Source organism: Trichechus manatus, unplaced genomic scaffold (assembly GCF_000243295.1).
Source record: "Trichechus manatus latirostris isolate Lorelei unplaced genomic scaffold, TriManLat1.0 scaffold00101, whole genome shotgun sequence".
Taxonomy (NCBI): Eukaryota; Metazoa; Chordata; class Mammalia; order Sirenia; family Trichechidae; genus Trichechus; species Trichechus manatus.
This window is the reverse complement of record NW_004444037.1, coordinates 9,370,129-9,385,394: the sequence shown is the minus strand read 5'-3', so window position 1 is coordinate 9,385,394 and position 15,266 is coordinate 9,370,129. Positions and strand designations below refer to the sequence as shown.

Genomic DNA, 15,266 nt, shown 5'->3' with positions numbered 1-15,266 from the left:
CAGTCCCTGGAGAAGGACATCATGCTTGGTAAAGTAGAGGGTCAGCGAAAAAGAGGAAGACCCTCAAAGAGATGGATTGACACAGTGGCTGCAACAATAGGCTGAAGCATAACAACGAAGGTGAGGATGGCGCAGGACCAGGCAGTGTTTCGTTCCCTCGTACTTAGTCACAGCCAACTCCACTGCACCTAACAACAACAACAGTGGGAATGCAGGCTCAATTAAACTGATGTAGTATGAGATAAAATTTTTATATTCCTCTTAAATAAAAATCTAAGACATCATCCCACACCTTAAATTTTTTACTTGGGGAAGCAATACATTAGAGTAGGAAAAACACTGGACTAAAAATCAAAAGAACTCAATTCTATTCATGGTTTAAATCACAATCTCATCCTTATCTACAAAATCTAGGAGTTGTACTAGGTAATTCTTAAGGACATTCCAGCTCTATAACACTATGACTCATGAGTTCTACTACAGGAAAATGTTAAACAACAATAAAGAAATGCATGGCTAAAACTACCAAGTGTTTATTGAATATATACTATGGCTTGAGTGCTGCCAGGAAAATTAAATACAAAACATGGTCTAAGTCATCACCAGCACAGAGAGAAGGGCATATTCAAAGATAATTTTACCTCAAAGAAAACAGATTACTAAAACATCCAGTTTAAAAATAAACATTTAGATAACAGGAGCATGTGGCTACTTCACATGCTACCTTGTAGTTCTTTAAGTCCTCTAATTGCTGCTCAGGAGGACAATGTGGTTCAGTGGTAGATTCTTACCTTCCATGCGGGAGACCTGGGTTCAATTTCCAGCCAATGCACCTCACGCACAGCTACGACTTGTTCATCAGTGGAGACTTACTTGTTGCTATGATGCCGAACAGGTTTCAGCAGAGCTTCCAGACTAAGACAGATCAGGAAAAAAGGCCTGGCTATCTACTTCCAAAAATCAGCCAGTGAATACTCTGTGGATCACAACAGTCTTATCTGCAACTGACTGTGGGGAGGGTACAGTACCCGGCAGCGTTTCATTCCACTGCAGATGTGGTCGCCATAAGTCAGGGGACAACTCAGCAGCAGCTAACCACAACTGCTGCTGCTCATGGAATTATGTTAGATTCAATAATAGATGCTTCAGGTTAAACGTGATTACAAACAATATACCATTGCATACAAGTATCCTGGTATACAAGCTTAGGGTTTGTGATGGTTCTTGCAAGAAAAATATCAAGACATTCAAAAAGGAAGAACAGTTAAATTCCTTATCCACTTGAGTCAGGCTTAATAAGTCACAATTTTAAGAGGCCCATTATTAAGGTGAAGTTAAACATCCATAAGGTAATTATACCTCACTTACAACACCTTCTGCTATCCAGAAGCATAACCTACCTAAAACAAGGAAAGAAGCAAAAATCCTCTAAGCAGTAAAAACCAACATAACAAGGCCTGAGCACTAAAGCTCCCTGCACAGAAGTCCTTTGGATCCTCACCCAGAGCCTTCTGTCATTTTTATCCACTGTCTTTAACAACTGTGGTTATCAATTCTGTTTCCATAGCACACTTAAAATATCAAATTAGAAAGAGAAGGGAACTACTACAAGCAAGTGTAATGAGAGCAAACAAAGAGAGCAGATAATTAAGTAATCAGCAAATCAACCCCCAAAACCAAACATAATTTTAAAAGGAATTATCTCGACAGCAAAACAGAATAAAATACGGTACGATCCGTATACTGCTGACAGAGGACTCCAAAGGCTAAAGTTTCCTCTGCAAATAAATTGTTATGAATGCACTGACTCAGCCTAGAAACATGAACGGTACCATCAAACTTTTTTTTTTTTTATACCATATTAAAGGCAGCATCACCCATCTTAAATTTTAATATGGAGAACAAAATCACAAATTCTACTTAGTATATTTCCAGCATGCTCTAGCACTGAACTAAATTAAATCACCTCTGATTTACCATGAAATAAAGAGACATACCAAAACAAAATAAAAAACACTGCCAAAGAATAGGAATCCTGAGAATGAGATGAAATAGTACATTGAAATTCATTTGGGCTTCAAAACATACCTATAAACATTTTACAATCTAAATAATGAGGCTGCTGATGGAAACAACCCAAGTGTCCATCAACAGATAAATGGATAAACAAAATGTGGTATATACATATGATGGAATATTACTCAGCTAAAAAAAGGAATGTCGTTCCAATACATGCTATGACATGGATAAACCTTGAAAACCTTGACGTGAAATAAGCCAGACACAAAAAAACAAATATTGTAGCATTCCACTTACATAAAATATCTGGAATAGGCAAACATACAGACACAGAAAGTAGATTAGAGGTTACCAGGAGCTGGGGAGAGGGGGAAATGGGAGAAATTGCTTAACGGGTACAGAATCTGTTTAAGGTGATGAAAGTTTTGTCAACAGTGGTAATGGCTGCACAACATTGTGAAGGTACTTAATACACTGAACTGTACACTTAAAGAGGGTCAAAATGGTAAATTTAATGTCACATATATTAAATCCTGGTAGCGCAGTGGTTAAGAGCTCAGCTGCTAACCAGTCAGCAGTTCAAATCCACCAGCCACTTGGAAACCCTATGGGGCAGTTCTGCTCTATCCTATAGGGTTGCTATGAGTTGGAATCAACTCAATGACAGTGGGTGTATATATATTACCACAAGAAAAAAAATGTTTTAAATGAGGCTGCCTTGCAGTAGGAACCTTGGTGGCAAAGTGGTTAAGAGCTCGGCTGCTAATCAAAAGGTCAGCAGTTCAAATCCACCAGCCACTCCTTGGAAACCCTACAGGGCAGTTCTACTCTGTCCTATAGGGTCCCTATGAGTCAGAATCCATTCAGCGGCAATGGGTTTGGGTTTTTTTGGCCTTGCAGCAAGTGAACAAACTAATGTTTCTATTTCACCAATTCGCAAACGTCTTTTTTAAAAAAATCCCTTTCACCTCTCTGAAGTATGGATGCTACGGAAGATCTAATTGTCGCCATCCAATAGCCAGGATGCGGCTGTGTGAAAACCTTTTGCTGATACCTCCAGGAAAGTTCAAGGAAGCACCAGCAACAAAGTGTCTTAGGTTTGATCAAAAACAGTCATTCAAAATAATCTTTAGAAGAGAAAGAATGATCAGAAGCCTTTAAAACTATTAAACATGGAGATAATTACAAAAAATTATCAAAAAATACACTGCATTCTTTCACATTAAAAGATAGTACATATAAAACGCCAGACTTAATGGTCTGACTTAGACTGGAGTGACCCGGAAGACACAGCCCTTGGACTCTCTTTTAGCCCAAAACTAAAACCATTCCCGAGGCCAACTGTTCAGACAAAGATTAGACTGGACTATGGGGCATAAAATGATACTGGTGAAGAGTGTGCTTCTTAGCTCAAGCAGATACAGGAGACTAAATGGGCAGCTCATGTCCGGAGGTGAGATGAGAAGGCAGAGAGGGTCAGGAGCTGGTTGAATGGACACTGGAAATCCAGGGTGGAAAAAAGGACTGTGCTGTCATAGTACAGGGAGAGTAACTAGGGTCACATAACAATGTATGCATAAATTTTTGTATAAGAGACTAACTTGAATTGTAAACTTTCACTTAAAGCACAATAAAAAATAAAAATAAAAGTATATATAAAGTACCCTCAATGAGATGGACTGACACAGTGGCTGCAACAACGGGCTCAAACATAGCAACAATTGTGCGGATGGCACGTGACCAGGCAGTGTTTCATTCTATTGTACATATGGTCACTATGAGTCTGAACCGACTCGATGGCACCTAACAACAACAACATATAAAGTGCTTATATTACTTAGCTCAAAATAAGCAGTCGATAAATGTTAGCTAGTATTATTACAAGATGGAAAATAATTACTAGTGTGTTATTGTTAGTTGCTGCCAAGTCGATTCTGACTCATGGAGACCCCACGTGTGCAGAGAAAAACTGCTCCGTAAGGTTTTCAACACTGGGACCTTTCTGAAGCAGACTGCCAGTTGTCCAAGGCACTTCTGGGTGAATTGGAGGCACCAACCTTTCAGTAGTCCAGTGCTTAACCATTTGCAAAACTACCTATGATTATAGTGATCAAGCTATCAATAGGCACCAGCATTGTGCAGGGGCTATACAAGTTTATCGCGATCAACCTGCAAAGTTGCTCAAATAAATAGTAGGTTGCACAACACATTTTGAACCAATAAGGTAAGTGTAACATTATATTCAGAAGTGATTAGAATTCTTATTAAGTACCTTCAACTTCTTTTAAAGTATTATCCTTTATTTAAGTTCAGTATGCAAAACTTGAGATATAAATTGTTTACTTGGAGTCACCAAATGATTAATGGGTATAAAGAAGCATCTCCAAAGTCAGTCTTCTGATTTTCATATGGGAAAAAATCTGTCTTCTCCATTATTCTCCAGGCTTGGACGGCATAAGAATTTAGATAAATCCCCTTCAAAGAAAATCTTTATAAACTTGGAGCTACACACATCATGAAAGTTCTTCTTCTCCTTGGATTTACATTGAGAAAAGCCAATTTATATAGCAATATATATTTATTAAAATGTAATTCTTCATTTTTATGAAATGTCCATAATAGGCAAGCATATAAAGACAGAATGCAGATTAGTGGCAGCCTAGGGCTAAGAGAGAGTGTCTGGGTGGCCCAAAGCCAAAACGTTGGTGGTTCAAACCCACTCAGAGGCATCTCTGAAGACAGACCTGGCGATCTGCTTCCGAAAGGTCACAGCCTTGGAAATCCTATGGAGCAGTTCTGCTCTGTACACATAGATTCATCGTAAGTTGGAATCAACTCAATCACAATAAACAGCAAGGGCTGAGAGGTAGGAGTAATACATGATGAAAAAGTTCTAAAATTGATTGTGGTGGTGGTTATACAACTCTGCATATACTAAAAACTACGGCATTGTATACTTTATGTAGGTGAAATATGGGATGTGAATTACATCTCAATAAAGCTAGTATTTTTAAAAAATTGATTCTTTATAAAACTTGACAAATCAAAATTGCTACATTATGGTAAAACTCCACAGGATCTACCCCACTGTCAGATACTCTTCCTGGCCTTGTTGACCCCATCACTGACAGTCCTACAAGGTCCAACTCTTAACAATCCAATTCTTTCCCCACAAAGATTGATCAACAGGGAGGAAAAAGGTCTACTTTGCAAAAAAGTTAGGACCACTTTGCATTGCATTTCAATACAAGTGTTTTAAAAATATATATATATCTTCATAACATAAAAAATGCTAGTAAATGCATCTATTTATAATACCATTTTCAGCTTAAAAAAATGTGTTACTACTCTATCAGCAAAGTATGAGTTATCTGCTAGGATACAGAAGCAGTCTTATAATGGTGTTCTTTGAAATGGATGTTCCTTGTAAGGTATTAAAAAGATACTGTTTGCAGAATTTCACAGATATCCTGCCTTACAGGAATAGAAATGTTTGCAATCCCAAAAAAACAATTCTAAGGCTTGCAGGTTTAATTTAACATGTTCCATGGGCTCTAAACCACCTTTTGTAGAAATCCAGGCTTGTTTGCTAGGACACTTTTAAAGAAGCTATGCAGAAAAATAAACAAAGAAGAGTGAATAATAAGTTTACCTAGGAGTGAATGTTGTTTAAGCTACCTTTAATCCGCATGTACTATTCTGTATTTGTCCATTTAAGGCTCCTACTCAGAGACAGTCTTACAGGAGGCCTAGTGGCACAGTGGTTAAGTGCCTGACATCCAAAAGGTCAGTAGTTTGAACACACCAGCCACTCTGTGGGAGAAAGATGTGGTAGTCTGCTTCTGTAAGGACTTACAGTCTAGGAAATCCTATGGGGCAATTCTACTCTGTCCTGTAGGGTCGCTATGAGTCAGGATCGACTCGATGGCAATGGGTTTGTTTCTGTTTTTTTTTTTTATTCAGAGGTGTTCATAACTTGATAGAAGACAGACTAACCCTATCACCCTTAATGCCTACACAACATGTACAGTAGTCCTCAATAACTCAGCTCCTTGCCACTGAGCTTTTTATTTAGGAACCTTTGGAAAACCTTTTTTCCCTCTGGACAAGCTTAAAGAAGTACCTAAAGCAATAGAATCTTCTCACCTACTTCAACAACCTGTATTATAGCTCCCTTTATAGAATGAGCAACGTAAGGTTATAACAAAACTTCCATATGTGACTTGATCATAAACAAATAATATCCTCCTATATTCTTCCTTGAAGTAGTGTGAGGAGTGCCTGTTGGAAGTCTTAAAGCAGTTCATAATGCTCTCCTAGAGATGAGAAGAATCAAGAGGTAAGGAGAATCTATGCTTAGAGTACATACTCCAAAATTATTTTAGTGTAAAGGCATGTAAACTGTTCAGACATACAGGTCTTGATCAATTTTTGAAATGATTATGGAAGCTACATTTAGAATACAGGCAGCCCTGTATCCTAAGAAAAGGTCAAAGGAATCATAATTACTGAGCCTGGAGAAATAATATAAAAGTACATAAAAATTAATTACCTTTTTCCATTCCCAGTAAACAAATCTTACTCATTAAAATTTTTCATGTACAATAGACAGTTTAAGGCAGTCCTATCTAAAGGTAAAAGAAGACAAAAAACTGGTAAAATAAACACCAAACCATTAATAATAGTTATAGTGTGATAAGGGCAGCGTTATGGGGAACTTCTAATTTGTAAATTACACATTTCTTTCATATCAATTTTTTAGAATGAGCATGTGAAACTTTAGTGATAAGGGGAAAAAAATTTTTTTTCCTATGAGTATACATATGCACAGTCCCCAAATAAAACTAAATTTGAACTCCTTTACAGTCAATGCTTTACAGAACACTGGTGAGCTAATAAAGCTGCTAAAGTTCTTTGTTGTTAGTTGACCTCAAGTCAATTCCAACTCATGGCAACCCCACGTAATAATAAAAAGGCTCCAACTTTTGTTAATGGCTTTTACCAAAGTCCATAATCTAATGAAGGAAATATATACACCATAATACAAGTCAGACTATGGTTTGTATGAAGAGAGTTTCACAGCAGCAAGAGGAAAAAGTAATCACTGCTGATTAGGAGAACAGAGGAAGAGCTTGCAGAGATGACATTTGAGCTGGGCTAGATAGATGATCCCTCTTATGAGAAAGAATAGTTTCAGAAATTCAGAGCACATGCTCTGCCCCCCTCCAAAAAATTTCATAGATTAAAAATAGTTCAAGTAGAAAGATTACACCCAGCCCACCCCCTAAAAAATATTTTTATAATCTCTTTAAAAAAAAAAAAAAAAAACACCTGCCATCTAGTCAACTCAACTCATAGAGACCCTACAGGACAGGGTAGAACTGCCCCATAGGGTTTCCAAGGAGCAGCTAGTGGATTCGAACTGCTGACCTTTTGGTTAGCAGCCAAATGCTTAACCACTGCACCACCGGGGCCATGAACATTTTCCCACCTCACCTGGCTTTCTTCTATCACTCCAATATTCCTTTACCATTTTGGCATAAATCCCACGTCACTGTTACTTTACACTTGTTATTGTACTGAGATGAGATATGCACTGGCTTTTTTCTATGAGTGATAATTTTGCATCTTCCCATTAAACTGTATACCTCTGAAAGCAATGACTGTCATCCACTTCTACTTTATCTTCCCATAACATTCCTTAAATCAATTGTGACAGTAAGTGATCACTATCACAAAAGATGTCTGTGGAGGAGATACTATAAACAATTAAGCCACAACTTTATACACAGGATAAAGAGCATCTAGATTAACATATCTTCCCCCAAGACATCAAACCAATTCCTGTTCTTTGGTGTAAATTTTTTAGAGAGGCTTTTTGTTTTTGTTTTTTTAAAAAAAAAAAAAAAGTATCTTCAGCAGCCTTTGTAGAAAGATACCTTTTTGTGTCACAAATGTAAAACCTAAGACAATACATTTATTGGACACTAGAGAGGTGCTAAGTGACACAGTGAATCTAAACAGAAACGGAGGACAGCCCTAGCTCCCAAGGAACTCACAGAACAGTTCACGACTCAAGAAATGTCCTGGCATTATGTACATCTAAAACAATGTGTTTAAAACAATGTGAAAAGCACACAGGAAAAATATGTTTTCCAGAAAACACAGCCTAGATATTTCAAAGACAATTCTTCCTGAACATTTTCTTGAATACGTGCTCTTTTAAAAGTTCAGAAATTCTCTATTGCTTAAATAGGAGCCCTGGAAGTACAGTCGTAAAGCGCTCAGCTGCCAATCAAAAAGTCAGCAGTTGGAACCCACCAGCCACTCCAAAGGAGAGATGTGAGTCGCCTTCCATAAAGATTACAGCCTTGGAAACCCTATGGGGCAGTTCTACTCTGTCCTACAGGGTAGCTATGAGTCGAAATCGACTCCATAGCAATGGGTATTGTTTAAATAAGTTGGTAAATAAGTAAATAATTTTTCAAAAATTGGAAACTTGTTTTTAAACTTCTACTTTCTATTATGAGATGGACAGGAAGATTATGCTGGAAGCTGGCCTGACATCCTTATCACACAGAAGGATTAAGAAAAAAAAAAAGGAAAATTAGGTGTAGCAATGCAAGATACTGTCAAGATTACTAAAAAAGACCGTGTTTTTGTGTCTGCATTTCCTGAATTCTATAGGTGAGAATAAAGTATATTTTAAACATCACTATCTGAAGCTGTTTTTCAGTATCCTAAGTATAGTTTCTCCTTTGTTGTTACTCTGAAAGTTACTAGACTGTAAGCTAATCAATGAACACTTCTGAGAAGCTGTTAGTACTACTTTAAAAAAAAAACACCCGGCCAGGTGTTCCAACAAAATTCACTCTTCTAAAGAAGTTATTTTACAAAATAACTCAGAGTGGAAGAGAAAACAGGATGGAATGCTATTTTTGATAACGAGTAGCAAAAAAAGACCAGAGAATAACACACCCACTGCTACTTTGTTTATAAAGTTGTAACTTGCATATGCAAGTACTGTACAAAGTATTGCACACGAAGAAACTGTCAAAAAAATGAGTGCTTAAGATAACATTCCTCTTCTAAATAAGGTCTCTAACAAGTGGTGTGCTATTTCTAAATATGATTCCTTTAGCAAGTATCCACAGGTATAGCACAGCATAGTGCCCAAAATAAAAAGCCTCTTATACTTGTTTTAGGAGCACTGGTGGCACAATGATTAAGCACTCAGCTAACCAAAAGGTTAGCCGGTCTGATCCCACCAGCGCCCCAAGGAAAAAAGGTGTGGCAGTCCGCTTCCGTGAAGATTTACTGCGTTGGAAACCTTATGGGGCAGTTCTACTCTGTCCTATAGGGTCACTAAGTCAGAGTCGTGTCGACTGCAGTGCGTTTCTGGTACATACTTGTTTTATCAAAAGTAAATGAAGTTGTCATTAGTAATTTATATTGACTACAACAATATAGTTTAGTAGTAGAAATCAACTTTACAGAAGATAACTGCTAGACAGAATTTAACAAAACCAATTTTATTTCCATCAAAAGTCTCCTCACCACCTCCCCAATCCTATTGACCCTGGCAACCTGTTTCTTTCCCCCACCCCCAAACCTTCCAAAAAACCTCCGCCAGTGGATTCAAGCAATACTTTTCACAGTTTAAAATTTAAGTAAGGCAAATTTGGCTCTACCTAGCTTTCGTGAAGGAGCTCTGGTGGCGTAGTGGTTAAGCAGTCAGCTTGCTGACCTAAAAGCCTGTGGTTAGAACCCACAAGCTGCTCCCCGGGAGAAAGATACGGCAGTCAGCTTCCGAAAAGACTTACAGCCTTGGTAATCCTATCGGGCAGTTCTACTTTGTCCTACAGGGTCGCTATGAGTCGGAATTGACTCCACGGCAATGGATGGTAGCTTCCTTGCACCCCCCCCCAAAAGTTCCCCCATTTATTACTTTCAAATTATCTTCGTCTGAAAGAGGTTAATGCTTCCATATAATTGCAAATCCACAAGAGACGTAATTTTAGGGGGCGAGGGACGAAAATGGGATGCTAGGAAAGACAGACAACAACCAGGAACCTTTTCGCGCTAGAAATCAGCCTCTCCTGGACACAGGAAACGAGGTCCTGCCCAAAGAACCTGCCGCCCGGAAGCAACAACTTCCATCAAACGGCGGAGAAAAGTTGCAACGAAGAGCTCAGCGCCCAGGCAGCCTACGACCGTGCTAGACAGAGAACCGCAAATACACTCTCTACAGGACGGTCCAGCCCGCGGGCGATGGCTGTGGCGTAGGCTGAGTCTACCCCGGCTTCAGAAAGCTCCAGGACTGGGGGTGCGCGGCCGGCCCGGAGCGGCGCTGGCACAGCGCCTCCCTATGCACCCCCGCCCCACGGCAGCGCGCAGTGGGCGGAGAGACGAGAGCAAGGAAAGGGGGGACAAAGCCGGGCGCTCCGCAGGTCCCCGCCGCACCCTCCCGCCCCGGACCGCCAGCCGCCGCGCTAAGTTTGCTCTTCCGCCCTCTCTTCACTGCCCCGGAGGTGAGGCCGCGGCCGCCAACCTCCCTCTGCCCCTCGGCCGCCGCCTTCTTCCCTGCGGGGCGGCTCCCGCGAGTCTGCGAGGCAGCGGCGCGCGCGAGGGGAGCGGGCGCTCAAGGGAGCCGGGCGCGCGACGCTCCCCACGGACCCACCGCCGCTCCCGCGGGTTTTCGGTTGAGGCGGGGGCTGCGCCGCTGTTTGGTGTCCGTTATGAATCTTGGCCCAAGCGGCGCAGCCCGCCGCCATCCTGGCCCACCTCCCACTCGGCTCCCACCAGGAAGGGCAGCCGACCGAGGGCCGGCGACCTCGCCTCCCGCCGGGGCTGTGGCCTTCGGCCGGCGAGCATCCCAGCGCCCGCCCCCGGGCTGGAAGAGAAAGTGAAATGAAGCGCCTTTCCCTAGGCAACACCTACCCGTCCCCAGTCTTAGTGCGGCTGCCTCGCTCCTCAGGCGCCGCTGGTCCCCGCCCTCGGGCCCCAAGCTCCGCTCTCTTGACAATGGCGCGTCCCCTTTAAGGAATAATCCGATCGGGACCGATCAGCAGTTAAACCTCCCTCCGACTCTGATTTTAACCGGATTTCTCTCTCCCTCCCAGAGCCCTACGGGCGCCCGGCGGTGCTGCGAGCTCTCCCCACCCCTTCCCCGCCCCGCCCACTCCTCCGCCGTCCTGATTGGCGAGAAACACTGCAACAGGAACAGCCATCCTTGTCCTGGACTGGCCGGTTCGGTCGCCGCTCAGAATTAATCCTACCACCACCCCGCCCCCTTTCCCGGGTTGGTCCTACCTTACATCACTCTCTGTCCTCTCTTGTATCGTTGCTTTGGAGAACTGGCAGTCAAGGCTCGCCCTCCCGCCTCCGGAAAGCGAACTTTATTTTTATTGGTAAAATGACATCTTCCTGTGCACCTGATTGGGCAAGGAAGGAGCAAGTCTGCACAGCTCATACCCATTACCGCTCTCCGTTTACGGGTTTGAGAAATACAGCCGCAAAGTCCTCGCTACTATGCCTTCTTTGAAGCGCCTTTAAATGTTAGTAGGGGTCGTGGACAAATTCACAGCCTGTGTTGGGGGAAAGCCGGAAAGGGAGAAGAAAAAAATTCAAAATGTTCTCCAAATGAGCAATGTATCTGGAGCTGGCGCTGGGATCCTTTGGATCCTCATCCCGTGGTCTGGTCTAGTGAATGGAGTGGTTAGATTGAGTTGGAAGACCTGAAATTCTAGTACTGATTCCCCCTGACATTTTTTATTCAACAAGTTTTCACTCACTGTCCACTCTACTCATTCCGTTTATTCCACTGGCTTTTCGCCAGCTGGAAGAGTTTTTAAGGTACCTGCAGACCTGGAGGTGTCTTGTTTTTCTCGCTATTGTTCGTTTTAAAAATCACTTACATCCTCTCCATTAGAAATTCCATGTAGTTAACGTCTGTCATGAAAACTAAGTTTTCATAACGGCGTTTGTCATGAAAACTAAGTTACTTTTTTTTTGAAACGATTAAATAGATGACCCCCCTAATGCCAACCTCAATGCTGAGGACGTTAGTCTCCCTTGCTAGAACTGCAGCAGGAGTCCGCCAGGTTGAGCCCAAGCGGGCACCAGGTTACAGTCCCTGAGGGACTGTAGCGCCTCCCTGGAGAAAACACGTCTACCTAAAGGGAAAGGGATTTTGGCACCAGAAGCTTGACCCTGCGGCACGTAAGGAGAGGAGAGATTCTGCGGACAGTCTGGTGGGGTCTGCCATTACGATTTAGCCAGTTTCCCACCGAAATTTTTAATAACCAAAAGGCTGTTGCCACTAAAATGTCCAAGACACTACACAGCTACTACTTTGGTACCCACCTAAGAACATTAGGGAAAAACGGTTAAGTGATCTTCCTCCTCTTTGCTACTGAATTTTGAGATACTTTGGACCTCAGATGAGCTCTGATGGTGCAGTGGTTAAGCGCTCTGTGTTGATCGAAAGGTTGGAGGTTTGAACCCACCAGCTACACTGCAGAGAAAAATCTGGCAGTCAGCTTCATAAAGATTTACAGTCTTGGAGACAAGAATTATCTTAGGTGAAGGGAAGGACAACACACAATACAGGGGAAGTCAGCACAACTGGACTAAACCAAAAGCTAAGAAATTTCCTGAATACAACCAACACTTCAAGGGACAGAGCAGCAGGGGCAGGGGTCTGAGGACCATGGTTTCAGGAAACATCTATGTCAATTGGCATAACAAAGTTTTTTAAGAAAATGTTCTGCATCCCACTTTGGTGAGTGGCGTCTGGGGTCTTAAAAGCTTGTGAGCAGCCATCTAAGATGCATCAATTGGTCCCAACCCACCTGGAGCAAAGAAGAATGAAGAACACCAAAGACATAAGGAAAATATTAGCCCAAGAGACAAAAGGGCCACATAAACCAGAGACTGCATCAGCCTGACACCGGAAGAACTAGATGGTGCCCAGCTACCACCAATGACTGCCCTGACAAGGAATACAACAGAGAGTCCCTGACGGAGCAGGAGAAAAGTGGGGTGCAGAACTCAAATTCTAGTAAAAAGACCAGACTTAATGGCTTGATTGAGACTGGAGGGAACCTGGAAGACATGGCCCCTGGACTCTCTGTTGGCCCAGAGCTGAAACAATTCCCGTGGGCCAACTCTTCAGACAAAGATTAGACTGGACTATTGGACATAAAGCGATACTCGTGAGGAGGGTGCTTCTTAGCTCAAGTAGATACATGAGACTAAATGGGCAGCTCCTGTCTGGAGGTGAGATGAGAAGGCAGAGAGGGTCAGGAGCTGGATGAGTGGACATTGGAAATCCGGGGTGCAAAGGAGGTGTGTGCTGTCACAGTATAGGGAGAACAACTAGGGTCAAATAGCAAGTATGTATAAATTTTTGTATGAGAAACTGACATGAATTGTAAACTCTCACTTAAAGCACAATTAAAAAAAAAAAAGAGTTACAGCCTTGGAAACTCTATGGAAAAGTTCTACTGTGTCCTATAGGGTCCTGTGAGTTGCAGTTGACTCAATCGGCAGTGGGTTTGGTTTGGTTTGGATTTTGGACCTCAGAGGCTTTAGTTCGTTTGTAGTGATACCCCATTGGCACCCAGTGATACCCAGAAAGTGGCAGCGCCCAGCAGTATCCCAGGAGAGAAATGAGTGCAAGAGAGGAAGAAAGATGTATCAGAAGTCAGCCAGAGTTTTCAGTGAGCTCACGTGAGAAATGTCCTAGGGATGCCCATAAATATCAAAAGGCAGGAATGAGAAAAGGCAATATTGTAGGTGGTTAGGTCTTATATAAGCCGGGGGGGGGGGGTGGGGATTGGCAAAAGACAAGAAAATCAAGGTCCTACTTATATAACCTTCACAAATATAAATCCCCCATTAAGTGCCAATAACTAAACCCTTACTCTCAGCTTATTCCATTTTTTTTTTACTACAGCCAGCATATGGTAATACTTCTGATTTTCTCCTAATTTACTACTATCAAGTGTTGACATTGCTTCAAGTATTCAAATTAGAGTTCTAATATTTACATTGGAATATAATAAGAATAAGAATATTCTATAGTCTACTATCTACTATGATCTTCTGGAGATAAAGACATCCAATATTTCAGGTGTTTACACACCTGCAACTTTTGTTCAAGGTCTAGGTCAAGTTTTCAAGTTTTTTCTAAAACACCTGCTTTTGATGCCCAGCATGTTATTGCCTGTTTTGCTATACTGGCATATTAAGCTCATAACTTCAGAAACCTCTAGATTTTATTCCTTATACTTACCACACTGAAATCATCATCTTACAAGTGCAGTTTATATTATTTTTCCCTAACTATTTCACACTTGGCCGCAATAGGATCATTTATTATTAGCCCACATACCCAGCTTCCTGGTACTAATACTCCTATAGGTATTTCACAGTGAGGAAGGATTTAGAAAATTTGCAAACCTGTAGATTACAATGTGCAGGTCATTCTTAAGAAAGTTCTGTGTTTCTAAACAATATCCCAATTCCAACCCTAGTCAACTTTAGAATTTGTGCTTTACCAATAAGAGGGACTTTATCTCACTACCTTTGTTACCCATCTGTAAGCCAGATCCCCATTCTTTAAGAAGAAATACACTCCCAATGTGCCAACGTGACTAAAGCTTTCTTAAAGTCTTTCATATAGATCATTGTTAAAGTTTTTTAAAGGGTGAAATATGTTATGATCACTTATTTTCCCTGTTTATGTAAAAATTTACTCCCTCAAAGAACTACCATAGTTTAGCCAGTAATTATTTTTCCTCAGAAAAATTATGTTATCTTTCTGTTACAAATTCTTTTCAGCTCACCACACATTTATATAGCAGCTATTATGTGCTGATGTAAGAATAAGGAGAAACATCATGAATAAGTCTCCATTCTCCAGAGAGTATAATGAATATCCAAATTCCACCCATAAGTGGCACAATTTTATCCTTTGTTTACTTCAAGCTCATGGGTGGATATCATCTATTAACCAGTAAATTTCTACAGTAAAATTAAGGAAAATCCAATTACTAGAAGTTGTCAACCAAAATCTCTTCCCCAGCCCCTCATTAACAAAAAAAAGAGTCAAATTAAGAAAATAAGTTTATAGTAATTTAATTTTTATAAAGAAACTTCAAGAAACATTTCCTCCTCTACAAAGGATGCCCAAGGTCTCCACCTTTTATGTTTAAATGGGTTTTTATATATAACGTGTTCTC

At 41.2% G+C, this 15,266-nt stretch overlaps 1 protein-coding gene across 3 annotated transcripts in view; it reads right to left on the bottom strand.

Moving 5' to 3' along the window:
• FRYL (FRY like transcription coactivator) overlaps window positions 1-11,174 on the bottom strand; it is a 281,765-nt gene extending 270,591 nt beyond the window's left edge. For all 3 annotated transcript variants that reach the window (XM_023737361.1, XM_004382915.2, XM_023737369.1), the window contains exon 1: window positions 10,960-11,174. The gene's annotated coding sequence lies outside the window, so the exon portion shown is untranslated. The remainder of the gene's footprint in view (window positions 1-10,959) is intronic.
• Window positions 11,175-15,266: the final 4,092 nt, after the last annotated feature.